Raw genomic sequence first — 15,702 nt, forward strand, 5'->3', positions numbered from 1 at the left:
ATATGCATGGTTTTCAACATTCGCACACAAAACTGTGTTCCAAATTTTTTCTCTCTCCCTTTCCTCCACCCCCTCCCTTAGACAGCAAGTGATCCAATATATATTGAATATGTGCAATTCATATATATAGATATAGATATCTATATCTATATATATAGATATGTATATAGATATATTTAAAACATACATATTTCCACAATTATCATGTTCCACAAGAAAAATCAGATCAAAAAGGGAAAAAAAATGAGAAAAAGCAAACAAACAACAACAAAAAGGTGTAAATACTATGTTGTGATCCACTTTCAGTTCCCACAGTCCTCTCTCTGGAGGAGAGGATGGAGAGAGGAGTTCTCTCCATCATAAGTCCATTGGAACTGGGCTGGATCACCTCACTTTTGAAAAGAGCCATATCCATCTGTGTGTCTCAAAATGGTGAGAGGTCACCATTTAATAAAAAGCTGGAGAGATCTCTAAGAGCAAAACAAAAGTTTACGGTACATTCTCCCGAGAATGGGGCGTATGGGGCGTCTCTCCCATTGAGCAAGCAATCAAAGGGAGGAGGCACTAAGTACATAGTTGCCCATATTTGATTAAAGTAGGGAGAAAATGATGTCATGGGAGGATAGCAGGAAGGGGACTTAGGTATGCCCTTGAGTCAATGCTCAAGGACCTCCAGGCCTACTCCAACTCTGAAGTAGATGAAGCCTTACTCGATTTTCACAACTGCCTTGAGAGATCTCACCTCATTTTGTTCACATCAGAACTGATATTCATAAAATCTTTTTGTTGCTATATACAATGGTCTCTTGGTTCTACTCACTTCACTTAATATCAGTTCATATAAGTCTCTCCAGGTCTTTCTGAAATCATCTTGTTGATCATTTCTTATAGAATAATAATATTCCATAACATTCATATACCATAACTTATTCATTCATACTTCAACTGATGAGCATCCACTCAGTTTCCAGTTCCTTGCAATTGCAAAAACTGCTACTGTAACATTTTTGCACATGTGGATCTTTCCCCCTTTTTTATGATCTCTTTAGGATATAAGACCAGTAATGAGACTGCTGGATCAAAGGGTATGTACAGTTTGATAGTCTTTTAGGCATAGTTCCAAATTGCTCTCCAGAATGGTTGGATCAGTTCACAACTCTACCAACAATGTATTAGTGTCTCAGTTTTTCCACTTCCCCTCCAACATTCATCATTATCTTTTCCTGTCATTTTATCCAATTTGAAAGGTGTGTAGTGGTACCTCAGAGTTGTCTTAACTTTCATTTCTGTGATCAATAGTATTTGAGCATTTTTTATATGACTAGAAATGTTTTTAATTTCTCCATTTGAAAATTGTCTGTTTTTATCTTCAGATTAATCCCAAGTTTTCCATAACACTAAAAATCTTTTCTTTTCCATATAAACATTTTAACCAGTATTGGTGAATGGAAGTGAGAACTCAAGAATGCCTACATCCAAAGAACTAAAGATGAGTATCACACAAAGAGTAATAGAAAGGTGAATGGTAAATATGAGCAGGCTGTAACATACTACCAAGAAAAAAATTCTAAAGAATGACAGTAGTAAATGATGCCAACAAGAAATTATATGATAGTAGGAGAAGATGAGCTAGTCATATGACAATAGTGAAGAATGGCAGGTGGATATTCAGGTACTCCTTTGGTATTCTCTTGCACGACAATGAGAGAAAATGACGGAGACCTCAAGCAAATTGGGTGTACCCCTAGTGACAAATTTTCAGAATAACATGAAGGAGAGTATCATAGAATGAGCATATATGTATGTTTTTTGTTCTGTTACCTTTCAGAAAATTCTGAATAGATAAGATTACACATCCATTTGAATATTTTGGTTTTTGAATCCCTCAGTGCTTCACTCCTCACCCCCTTTATTCTAGTATATCTATGTTCCACTCTATATGTGTGTGTGAGTATATGTTTTTGTGTGTGTGTGCCCACCTAAACAAGTACTGGACATAATTACACGATTTCAGTGAATAATTTTTTCTAAGTCACAGGAAATCTATTCTATTCAGAGACATGATTGAGTCTAGTCAATCTGTTCACTAACTATTCATTCAGACACATATGTTTATAAACTTAGTTATCTTTGACTCTTTCTTTTTCCTTACCTTTTACATGCAATTAATCACAAAGTTCTACCAATTTTAGTTCTCTAGTATCTTTAGTACTCATCCTTTCCTTTTAGTTCTTACTGCCAACATCCTAGAACAACTCTTAATTATCAACTGTCTGGACTATTGCAATAGCCTCCTAATGGTCTTGTATCTAGCCTTTGCTTCCTCTTACCTCACACTGCTTCCAGATTAATCTTTATAGATGGAACTAATTGCATCATTGCTCAAAATGTTCTTGTTGTTTACCAATTAATTTTGTAATTTACCAATTACTAAATTCTTAGTCTACTGTTTTTAACTGAAGAGATTGGAACCACACCACATTCTTAAACCTTTCAAATTACTTTTCCATGTGCATTGGACTCTATCCACATTAGAGTAATTAGTCCTTAGTACATACATATCTTATGCTTTCCCAGGTTCCATGCTTTTGCTACTTCTGTCCCCTTTAGTTGCAAATACTTGGGGTGGGCTGGAAGACAATTGTTGATGGGTTAGGGAAGTTAGGGATAATCTCTGATTTAGGGAAGGAAGACCAGACTGGATTTTAATTACAGAATCAATTGGAGAATCAGAAATCAAAGGGGTATGAATCTGGGGAGAATATCAGAAACAATTCATTAAGGAAATAAAATATAGTTCTTAAAATGACTGTTTGATGGTCTCATCATTCCCCAAGCTGTGTCCTTTTATTTTTTCCCCCTTTGTTCCAACATACTCACCCATGCCCTCAACAGCATGAAGAACAAACTCTCCTTTCCTCACTGTAGTGAAGAAACTGTGGAATGGACACTCATGAATGGAATTTTTAAAATAGTACTATTGAAGTTCTCTCTATTCAACATTCAACTCAAAAATCTTTTACTATCATAGGATCTTTTTTATTTTGTCATGTCCTTCCCCTACCATTCTTCTTTTAGATTCACAAAACACTATTTTTTTTTTTAATGGGAGTGGGTGTGGGGATTGAGAAGCAGTTAGGGTTATGTGACTTTCCTAATAGCTAGTGAGTGCTTGAGATTGGATTTGAACTCAGATCCTCCTGAGTCCATGACCAATGCTCTATCTACTTAAAAATCACCTTAAAATTTTTTTATTTTCATCATTGTTCACTTTCTATTCTGTGTTATATTCCTTTACTAAACTTCACAAGGGATGGGATAATGCTTTTATATACAATCTTTATGTATTAAACATTTAACAGGTCCATAATAGATGCTATTTATTGAATTTTAGATAATAGAATAGTATGCATTTAGTGAACAGTTGCAGAAAAAAAGCAGAATGAGATTGGACAAGGAATGAAACTGAATAGAATGATACAGAATAGAATAGAGTATTTCTAAATGGTTAGCAATCTCACCTTTTAAACATGGATCTGTAACTTGGTTTGTTATGATATCTCAGTTTTTCTATTTTCAGTGTTTTGTTTTGCTTTTTGGTTTTTTTTGGCAGATTAAAGTCTATGCCTCTGAGGTGGCCCGAAGGCAGAGTTTAAGAAAATCTATAATATGACATCATTTTTTCTTCTCTTTATATTCAATGATCCTTTGTGTAGAATGAAGTTAGATGAGAGTGATGATATTGTATTCATCATAAAGGGTACAGATTAGGTGATAACATCATGCTATATCTTTGCAGAGCCTCACTAGACTATTGACCTTGCTGAAATTTACCACAGTTCAAACCCCACTTATACCTATGACAAACCATGGGATAGCTTCATTTAGGTAAGTGTTGGTGATAGGATAATGTCTCCCAGAGTTATCTTGATTTCAACTTTCTAAGAGAGAAGTATTTCTTATTCCCCCTCTCTCTTCTTCTTCTCCCTTTCTCTCTTCTCCCTCTCTTTTTCTCTCTCCCTCCTACGTCCTCTCTCTCCCTTTCTCTCTCCTTCTTTCCCTCTCTCTCTCTGTCTCTGTCTGTCTGTGCTTTTCTTTCTGTCTGTCTCTGTCTCTGTCTCTCTCTTCTTCTTCTCTCTCTCCCTTCCTGTCTCCCTCACCCTCCCTGCCCCCCATCACTGTGTGTCTATAACTTTCATTGCTAGATACTGTGAGAGATTAAAAATGTATAAAGAAATTGCTCCTCTGGATAAACTTAAAATTTTCAGTAATAGAAAAATACATAGTTCAATTGTTTTCAGTTATGTTTGACTCTCCTTGACTCCATTTGGAGTTTTATTAGTGAAGATACTTGCCATTAATTTCTCCAGTTCATTTTAACAGATAAGGAACTGAGGCAAATAAGATTAACTGATTTGCTCAGGGTCACATAGCTAATAAGTGTCTGAGGCTGGATTTGAAATCAGGAAAATGAATCTTCCTAACTTCCTCTATTGACCACACTGTCTAGATGCCCAATTAAAAAAAAAAAGACAATAGATTAATAATAATGAGGGGAGTAAGATGTTATTTGATTATTTTAAACAACATAACATTCTGAAGTTTATAGGAAAGAGAATCTTGTGGAAGACTAAGCTTACCAGGATTCTTGTAATGAGGAATATGAGTAAGGTCTATGAAACTTTTAGAGGAAGTAGGCTTTGAACTAGATCTCTAAGAATGTATAGTTCCATATTAGATTCCTGGGGGAAACTAGATATTAACATACTATGAGTGTAGGAATATTTTCCTTAATTAATGAGTTTTTAGAATTGTGTCTATTTTAGAATTATGTTCTCTGATCTCAGCTGTCTTTTTTTGTGGTTGAGTTTTTTCTGTTATGTTCAACTTTGTGACCCCATTTGGAATTTTTTTCACCAGGATATTGGAAGGTTTGCCATTCTTTCTCTAGGTCATTTTGCAGATAAGGAAACTGAGGCAAACAAGGCTTAGTGACTTGCCCAGAGTCATCTAGCCATTGAGTGAGTGTGTGAAGCTAGATTTGGATTTAGGAAGAGAACTCCTACTGACTCCTGGTCCCACATTCTATCCATTGAATATAGATGCCTTCAGCTGTTTTACAAATGTGTTCAGTATTTATCTTTTGCATAAACATATGACCATGTCTAGTTTTAGAGGTTCTGGAGTTAAAGGGCCTGGGTTCAAATTCCAACTTTGATACTTATTACCTGTGTAACATTGGATAAGTAACTTAATCTCCCTGAGCCTTAGTTTCCTTATCAGAAAAATGAATGAATTGGATGACATGACTACCAAGGTCTTTCCAGTTTTAGATCTATGGATCTTTCCAGTTTGGTCTTCAAGATAAGTAAGAAGACAGTAAGAGGATATCTGGTTGTCTTTCATAAAATCAAGACATCTGGACCAGAGAAATTAAATTCTGTATTATTAAAACAACTGGCAGATAAGATTGTTGAGTGATTTTTGAAATATGTAGTTCAAGATTATTCAAGGGCAAATATAATCCTGTTTTTTCTTTCTTTTTTCTTTTCTTTTTTTTTTTTTTTTAAAGGAAAGAGAATAGAATCTTCCATCTAGAGACCAGTGAATGTGATTTTGAATCCTGGGAAAATTCTAAACTGGATCTAGACATGGATGTGTAAAGATCAGTATTTATCAATGAACCAATATGATTTTATCAAGAACAAGTCATACCACACTATCTCATTTCCTTTTAAAAAAGATTAGTAAGCTAGTAGATACACAAGATTCTCTAGATATAATGAACTAGATTTAGCAAAGTTTTGACAATTTTATTTTATTTTTTTTTGCATAGAAGATAAAGAGATTTAGATTCGAAGATAATACAATTGGACATGGTTAGATGACCGAACTTTTAGAAGAGGTATTTATGGTTCAAAGCCAAAATGGCAGAGTCTCCCGAACACCGAACATATTTATATTTGGTTCTTTGCTGTTTAACATTTTTATCAATTTATTGGATAAAAGACATAGATGGTATTCTCAATAAATAAGCAGATGACACAAAGCTGAAAGATATAATTAACACACTGAACAATAACAATTAATGCTAAAACATTAAAATGAATCTAATAAGATGAAATGCAATAGTAATAAATGTATGACTATAACCCAGAGTGTGCAGAGGAGCAGCAATATATAAGAAACCTGAAAAAAATAGTATGTATCCTGGTTATAAAGAATTTTCTTATTATTATTATAACTTTTTATTGATAGAACATATGCATGGGTAATTTTTTACAACATTATCCCTTGCACTCACTTCTGTTCTGACTTTTCCCTTACCTCTATCCACCCCTTCCCCTAGAAGGCAGGCAGTCTTATACATGTTAAATATGTTATAGAATATCCTAGATACAATATATGTGTGCAGAACCATACAGTTCTTATTGCACAAGGAGAATTGGATTCAGAAGGTAAAAATAACCTGGGAAGAAAAACAACAATGCAAACAATTCACATTCATTTCCCAGTGTTCCTCTCTAGGTGTAGCTGACTCTGTCCATCATTGATCAATTGGAACTGAATTAGATCTTTTCTGCATCGAAAATATCCATTTCTATAAGAATACATCTTCAAAGAGTATTGTTGTTGAAGTGTATAATGATCTCCTACTTCTGCTCATTTCACTCAGCATCAGTTCATGTAAGTCTTTCCAAGCCTCTCTATATTCATCCTGCTCATTTCTTACAGAACAATAATATTCCATAACATTCATATGCCATAATTTACCCAACCATTTTCCAGTTGATGGGCATCCATTTGTTTTCCAGTTTCTAGCTAATATAAAAAGGGCTGCCACAAACATTTTGGCACATACATGTCCCTTTCTCTTCTTTAGTATCTCTTTGGGATATAAGCCCAGTAATAACATTTCTGGATCAAAGGGTAAGCTCAGTTTGATAACTTTTTGGGCATAATTCCAGATTGCTCTCCAGAATGATTGGATTCATTCACAACTCCACCAACAATGCATCAGTGTCCCAGTTTTCCCACATCCCCTCCAATATTCATCATTATTTTTTCCTGTCATCTTAGCCAATATGACAGGTGTGTAGTGGTATCTCAGAGTTGTCTTTGCATTTCTCTGATCAATAGTTATTTGGAACTCCCTTTCATATGAGTAGAAATAGTTTCAATTTCATCATCTGAAAATTCTCTGTTCATATCCTTTGACCATTTATCAATTGGAGAATGGCTTGACTTCTTATAAATTAGAGTCAATTCTCTATATATCTTGGTAATGAGGCCTTTATCAGAATCTTTAACTGTAAAAATGTTTTCCCAGTTTGTTGCTTCCCTTTTAATCTTGTTTGCATTAGTTTTGTTTGTACAAAAGTTTTTTAATTTGATATAATCAAGATTTTCTATTTTGTGGTCAATAATGACCTCTAGTACTTCTTTGGTCACAAATTCCTTCCTCCTCCCCAAGTCTGAGAAGTAAACTATTCTATGTTCCTTTAATTTATTTATAATCTAATTCTTTATGCCTAAATCATGGACCCATTTTGATCTTATCTTGGTGTATGTTGTTAAGTGTGGGTCCAAGCCTAGTTTCTGTCATACTAATTTTTTCTTAGGAGTTGATTAATAGCTTGTTCTATTTCTTTTTCTAAGATGGGACTGTTTAACCAATTTACTTCCTCCTCTGTTAATCTGGGCAACCTATATTTTTGAAGGTATTCTTCTATTTCATTTTCATTTAAGTTATCAAATTTATTGGCATAAAGTTGGGCAAAGTAACTCCTAATTATTGGTCTAATTTTCTCTTCATTAGTGGTGAGTTCTCCCTTTTCATTTTTAAGATTAACAATTTGATTTTCCTCTTTCCCTTTCTGAGCAGATTTACCAAAGGTTTATCAATTTTATTGGCCTTTTCATAAAACCAACTCTTAGCTTTATTTATTAATTCAATAGTTTTTTTTTTTACTTTCAATATTATTGATTTCTCCTTTTACTTTTAGAATTTCAAGTTTAGTGTTTGACTGGGACGTTTTAATTTGTTCCTTTTCTAGCATTTTTAGTCGCAAGCCCAATTCATTGACCTTCTCTTTCTCTATTTTATGCAAGCAGGCCTCTTGAAATATAAAATTTCCCCTTATTACTGCATCCCACATATTTTGGTATGACATCTCATTATTGTCATTTTCTTGGGTGAAATTATTAATTATGTCTATGATTTGCTGTTTTGCCCAATCATTCTTTAGTATGAGATTATTTAGTTTCAAGTTATTTTTTGGTCTATTTTCCTCTGGCTTTTTATTGAATACAATTTTCATTGCATCATGATCTGAAGAGGATGCATTTACATTTCTGCCTTACTGCATTGAATTTGAGGTTTTTTATGTTCTAATATCTGGTCAATTTTTTGTATAGGTTCCATGAACTGTTGAGAAGAAAGAATACTTTCTATCTCCATTTAGTTTTCTCCTAAGATCTATCATATCTAACTTTTTGTTTAGTTCTGGTTTTTTCATCAGAAATAGATGAAATTCATTTATTTCATTGAATGTCCATCTTCTTCCCTGGGAAAAAAAATTCTCATTCTGACTGGGTAAGTTATTTTTGGCTGCATACCAAGTTCCTTAGCCCTTAAATCCTTTAATGTGGATCCTGAGTAATCCTTATTGTGGCTCCTCTATATTTGAATTGATTTTTTCTAGCAGCTTGTAGTATTTTTTCCTTCATCTGATAGTTCTGGAATTTAGCCACTATATTTCTTAGAGTTTTGATTTTAAAGTCCCTTTCAGCAGGTGATCAATGAATTCTTTCAATGTCTATTTTACCCTCTGTTTCTATAACATCTGGGCAGTTCTTTTTGATAATTTCCTGGAAAATAATGTCCAGACTCTTTTTTCATCATATTTTTCAGGGAGTCCAATAATTCTCAAATTATTTCTCCTAGATCTATTTTCCAAGTCTGTTGTTTTCCCAAGAAGATATTTGACAATTTTTTTTCCATTGTTTCATTTTTTTTTTTTTTTTTTTTGCTTGACTGATTCTTGGTGTCTCCTTGAATCATTCAATTCCATTTGTTCAGTTCTGATTTTTAATGAATTATTTTCTTCACTCACTTTTTAATATCTTTTTCTAATTGTCCAATTGAGTTTTTAAGTGAGTTGTTTTATTCTATGGATTTTTTTTTCCATTTCACCAATTTTATTTTTAAAGAGCTATTTTCTTTTTCCAGTTCACTAATTCGATTTTCCTTGGAGTTGTTTACCTTTTCCAATTCACTAATTCTGTTTTTCAAGGATTTGATTTCTTTGTCTAATCAATCTTTAAATGAGTAGCATGACTTATCCAGAACCTCTTGCAAACCTTCCCTTTCCTTTTCCCATTTTTTTTTCTAGCTCTCTTATAAGAGTCTTTTTAATTTTTTCTATGAGAGTCTTGTGTGTTGAGGACCAGATCATATCCCTCTTTGGGGATTCATCTGGAGACAATCTGTTTTTAGTCTCCTCAGAGTTTAAAGTCTGCTCTCTATCCATATAGAAGCTATAAATAGTTAGAACCCATTTAAATTTTTTTCTCCTTTTGTCAAAGAAGAATCAAAGAAAACACACTAACAAAAAAAAACAAAAACAAAAACAAAAACAAATGCATCTGCTTTTTTTTTTGGGGGGGGGAGGAAGGCTGGATTGTATTACTGAGCTTCCTCAACAGATTGTCGGGGGCAGCAGTGAGGGAGTAGTGGGACAGCAACGGCTCTGCTGAGTCTACATTCTGAGACTCTGAGAGCTTGCTGAGATACTTCGGGTGGGTGTGGCCTGGTCTTGAGAGATCCTACCTTTTGGGGATTATAGTCTTTACCTTCAGTGTTTACAGCTTCTTTGCTGGTTTACTGGCTTGCTGCCAGGGCAAAGTAGCCACACTGTGGTAAAGTTCTTCCTGCAGAAATGGCTGAGATCACACCCTTCCCCCCTTAGTTCTGCTCAGTGTGAGCTATCTTTGGTACTCTCACTGTCTGCTATGCTCTCCCTGCATGCCTTCAGTCTGCACCCAAATTAATCATCCCCCTCAAGCAAAAACAGACCTTTTCTGGCGAATTTTGAGGTTATCTTCTGTTGGTAATTATTTGTGGGTTTTTTCAGTCAAGCACTAATTCTGAGGCTTATCATGAAATAAAGTATTCTGAGAGCAAGATGGAGCTTAAATAGATGTGCATGTCCTCTCCACCATCTTGGCTGGAAGTCCCTGGTTGTAAAGAATTTTAAGAGCCAAACTGAGGATTTTATATTTGACTTTAAATGTAATAAGGAATTTATTGCTTAGGTGTATGTTGTATATATTGTATAGGTAGGTGATATAGCTAGATTAATGCTATATGAAAATCACTTTGGTGATTATGAGGAAGACATTGTTGGAGAGGGAAGAGCCTTAAGGTGGGGATACCAAGTAGAAGATCAGTGTACAATCCAGAAGGCAGCTAGGCTGCTCAATGGTTAGAGTTATGGGCCTGGAATCAGAAAAACTTGGGTTCCAATCAGGCTTTAGACACTCATTAACAGTGTGATTCTGGCCAAGTCACTTCACCTCTGTTTTCCTTAATCCATGGAAGAGATGTAAAATCACTCTAGTATTTTTGACATGAAAACACCATGGATCATATTGGTATGCTAAGGACCATGAAGAACTGAATATGATTCAAGGACTAAACAACTACAACAACAATAAAGTCCAGATGAGAAATAATGAGGTCTGAACGAGAGGAATAACTGTGTGAATAGGAAGAAGTGGGAATTTGTAATAGATGACATGGAGAAAGAATTAAAAGAAAAAACACATTTGGTAGCTGTTTGACTATGTGGATGAGTGAAAAAAATATTTATGTACCTACTGTATACCAAGTATTAAGTGCTTTACAAATATTATTTTATTTGTTCTTCACAATAACCCTAAGTTGTAGGTGCTATTATTATTCCCATTTTATAGTTGAAGAAATCTGTTTAGAAGTTAAATGACTAGAGAATCATACAACCAGTATTTCAGATCATATTTGAACACAGTTCTTCCTGATTTGAGGCCCAGTGCTTTAACCACTGCACCATCTAGATCTTAAGAATCAAGGATGACATTGTGAATGAGAACTAGGGACTAGAAGGATGGTGATATCCTTGACACAAGAAGAAAGTTCAGAAAAAGGATGTGTTTAAAGGAAAAAATAGAACTCAACTTTAGAACTGCTGAATTTCAGATATTTATAGGACATAAAATCTGAAATATCTAATAGCCAGTTGTAACTCAAAAAAGAGACTAGGGATGGATATGTAGACATATCTAGTATGGGAGAAGTATTAAGTGTTTTAAAACTGGTATAGAATTTACTCTTTTTTTTTTTTTTTTGTTTTTGTTTTTTTTTTTTTAATTTTTTATTTTATTTTATAATTATAACATTTTTTGACAGTACATATGCATGGGTAATTTTATACAACATTATCCCTTGCACTTACTTCTATTCAGATTTTTTCCCTTCCTCCCCCAACCCCCTCCCCCAGATGGCAAGCAGTCTTATATATGTTAAATATATTACAGTATAATTTAGATACAATATATGTGTGTAGAACCGAATTTTTTTTGTTGCACAGGAAGAATTGGATTCAGAAGGTAAAAATAACAGTTTACATTCATTTCCCAGTGTTCCTTTTCTGGATGTAGCTGGTTCTGTCCATCATTAATCAATTGGAATTGGATTAGTTCTTCTCTATGTTGAAGAAATCCACTTCCATCAGCATACATCCTCGTACAGTATCATTGTTGAAGTGTATAATGATCTTCTGGTTCTGCTCGTTTCACTCAGCATCAGTTGATGTAAGTCTCTCCAAGCCTCTCTGTATTTCTCCTGTTGGTCATTTCTTATAGAACAATAATATTCCATAACATTCATATACCATAGTTTACCCAACCATTCTCCAATTGATGGACATCCATTCATCTTCCAGCTTCTAGCCACTATGAAAAGGGCTGCCACAAACATTTTGGCACATACAGGACCCTTTCCCTTCTCTAGTAGTTCCTTGGGGTATAAGCCCAGTAGTAGTATGGCTGGGTCAAAGGGTATGCACATTTTGATAACTTTTTGGGCATAATTCCAGATTGCTCTCCAGAATGGTTGGATTCTTTCACAACTCCACCAACAATGCATCAGTGTCCCAGTTTTCCCACAGCCCCTCCAACATTCATCGTTATTTGTTCCTGTCATCTTAGCCAATCTGACAGGTGTGTAATGATACCTCAGAGTTGTCTTAATTTGCATTTCTCTGATCAATAGTGATTTGGAACACTCTTTCATATGAGTGGAAATAGTTTTAATTTCATCATTTGAAAATCGTCTGTTCATATCCTTTGACCATTTATCAATTGGAGAATGGCTTGATTTCTTATAAAGTCAATTCTCTGTATATTTTGGAGATGAGGCCTTTATCAGAACCTTTAACTGTAAAAATGTTTTCCCAATTTGTTACTTCCCTTCTAATCTTGTTTGCATTAGTTTTGTTTGTGCAGAAACTTTTTAATTTGGTGTAATCAAAATGTTCTATTTTGTGATCAATAATGGTCTCTAGTTCTCCCTTGGACACAAACTCCTTCCTCCTCCACAGGTCTGAGAGGTAAACCATCCCATGTTCCTCCAATTTATTTATGATTTCGTTCTTTATGCCTAAATCTTGGACCCATTTTGATCTAATCTTAGTATGTGGTGTTAAATGTGGGTCCAGGCCTAGTTTCTGCCATACTAATTTCCAGTTTTCCCAGCAGTTTTTGTCAAATAATGAATTCTTATCCCAAAATTTGGGATCTTTGGGTTTGTCAAAGATTAGATTGCTATTTTTATTCACTATCTTGTCCTGTGAACCTAACCTATGCCACTGATCAATTAATCTACTTCTTAGCCAATACCAAATGCTTTTGGTGACTGTTGCTTTATAATATAGCTTTAAATCAGGTACACTTAGACCATCTTCCTCTGACTTTTTTTTCATTAGTTCCCTTGCAATTCTCGACCTTTTATTCTTCCATATGAATTTTGTTGTTATTTTTTCTAGGTCATTAAAATAGTTTCTTGGGAGTCTGATTGGTATAGCACTAAATAAATAGATTAGTTTGGGGAGTATTGTCATCTTTATTATATTCGCTCGGTCTATCCAAGAACATTGAATGTCTTTCCAATTATTTAAATCTGACTTTATTTTTGTGGCAAGTGTTTTGTAATTTTGCTCATATAATTCCTGACTCTCCTTTGGTAGATATATTCCCAAATATTTGATACTATCGACTGTTATTTTGAATGGAATTTCTCTTTGTATCTCTTGCTGTTGGATTGTGTTGGTAATGTATAAAAATCCTGAGGATTTATGTGGATTTATTTTGTATCCTGCGACTTTGCTAAAATTCTGAATTATTTCTAATAGCTTTTTAGCAGAGTCTTTGGGGTTCTCTAAGTATACCATCATGTCATCTGCGAAAAGTGACAATTTGATTTCTTCATTTCCTACTCTAATTCCTTGGATCTCTTTCTCGGCTCTTATTGCCAAGGCTAGAGTTTCTAGTACTATATTGAATAGTAATGGTGATAGTGGGCAACCTTGTTTCACTCCTGATCTTACAGGGAAAGGTTCTAGTTTATCACCATTACATATGATGTTTACTGAAGGTTTTAAATATATGCTCCTTATTATTTTAAGGAATAGTCCATTTATTCCTATACTTTCAAGCGTTTTTAGTAGGAATGGATGTTGGATTTTATCAAATGCCTTTTCTGCATCTATTGAGATGATCATATGGTTTTTATTAATTTGATTATTAATATGGTCAATTATACTAATAGTTTTCCTAATATTAAACCAGCCCTGCATTCCTGGTATAAATCCCACTTGGTCATAGTGTATTATCCTGGGGATGATTTTCTGAAGTCTATTTGCTAATATCTTATTTAAGATTTTAGCATCAATATTCATTAAGGAAATTGGTCTATAGTTTTCTTTCTCAGTTTTCGATCTACCTGGTTTAGGTATCAGTACCATGTCTGTGTCATAGAAGGAATTTGGTAGGACTCCTTCAATCGCTATTTTTTCAAATAGTTTACATAGCATTGGAGTTAGTTGTTCTTTAAATGTTTGGTAGAATTCACCTGTAAATCCATCTGGTCCTGGGGACTTTTTCTTAGGAAGTTGGTTAATAGCTTGGTCTATTTCTTTTTCTGAGATGGGACTATTTAGACTACTTACTTCTTCCTCTGTTAATCTGGGCAAGCTATATTTTTGAAGGTATTCTTCCATTTCATTTAAGTTATCGAATTTATCGGCATAAAGTTGAGCAAAGTAGCTCCTAACTATTGTTCTAATTTCCTCTTCATTAGTGGTGAGTTCACCCTTTTCATTTTCAAGACTATCAATTTGCTTTTTCTCTTTCCTTTTTTTAATCAGGTTTACTAAGGGTTTGTCTATTTTGTTGGTTTTTTCATAAAACCAACTCTTAGTTTTATTAATTAATTCAATAGTTTTTTTACTTTCAATTTTATTAATCTCACCTTTTATTTTTTGAACTTCAAGTTTTGTGTTTGTCTGGGGGTTTTTAATTTGTTCCTTTTCTAGCAATTTTAGTTGTAAACCCAATTCGTTGGCCCTCTCTTTCTCTATTTTATGCAGGTAGGCCTGTAGAGATATAAAACTTCCCCTAATTACTGCTTTGGCTGTATCCCACACATTTTGGTATGATGTCTCATTATTGTCATTTTCTTGGGTGAAATTATTAATTATGTCTATGATTTGCTGTTTTACCCAATCATTCTTTAGTATAAGATTATTTAGTTTCCAATTATTTTTTGGTCTATTTTCCCCTGGCTTTTTATTAAATGTTATTTTGATTGCATTATGGTCTGAAAAGGATGCATTTACTATTTCTGCCTTACTGCATTTGATTTTGAGGTTTTTATGCCCTAGTATATGATCAATTTTTGTATAGGTTCCATGAACTGCTGAGAAGAAAGTATATTCCTTTCTGTCTCCATTTAGCTTTCGCCAAAGATCTATCATATCAAACTTTTCTAGTATTCTATTTACCTCTTTGACTTCTTTCTTATTTATTTTGTGGTTTGATTTATCTAATTCTGAGAGTGCAAGGTTGAGATCTCCTGCTATTATAGTTTTGCTATCTATTTCCTCTTGCAGCTCTCTTAATTTCTCTTTTAAGAATTTAGATGCTGCACCACTTGGTGCATACATGTTTAATATTGATACTGCTTCACTATTGATGCTTCCCTTTAGCAGGATATAATGCCCTTCCTTATCTCTTTTAATTAGATCAATTTTTGTTTTTGCTTGATCTGAGATGAGGATGGCTACTCCCGCTTTTTTGGTTTTGCCTGAAGCATAATAGATTCTGCTCCACCCTTTTACTTTTAGTTTGAATGTCTCATCCTGTTTCAGGTGTGTTTCCTGTAAACAACATATAGTAGGATTCTGACTTTTAATCCAGTCTGCTAACTGCTTCCTCTTTATGAGGCAGTTTGCCCCATTCACATTTATGGTTAGAAGGACTAATTCTATATTGCTTGCCATCCTATTAACCCCTGCTTATGCTTTTCCCCTTTCCTTCCCTTTTACCCTCCTATCCAGTTTTCAACTGGTAAACACCACTTGCTTTTCACAGCCCTCCCTTTTT

The 15,702-nt window shown here is 34.2% G+C and overlaps 1 long non-coding RNA gene across 2 annotated transcripts in view; it reads left to right on the forward strand.

The window, feature by feature from the left end:
- LOC141559545 (uncharacterized) overlaps positions 1-15,702 on the forward strand; it is a 145,973-nt gene that overhangs the window by 112,194 nt on the left and 18,077 nt on the right. The window contains exon 1 of one of the 2 annotated variants that reach the window (XR_012487474.1): positions 3,814-3,888. The exons of the other annotated variant lie outside the window; for it this stretch is intronic. This is a non-coding gene — a long non-coding RNA (uncharacterized LOC141559545). Of the gene's footprint in view, positions 1-3,813; positions 3,889-15,702 lie in introns of those variants that run through there. 2 annotated transcript variants of the gene reach the window in all.

Source organism: Sminthopsis crassicaudata, chromosome 3 (genome assembly GCF_048593235.1).
Source record: "Sminthopsis crassicaudata isolate SCR6 chromosome 3, ASM4859323v1, whole genome shotgun sequence".
In the NCBI taxonomy this organism is placed as follows: Eukaryota; Metazoa; Chordata; class Mammalia; order Dasyuromorphia; family Dasyuridae; genus Sminthopsis; species Sminthopsis crassicaudata.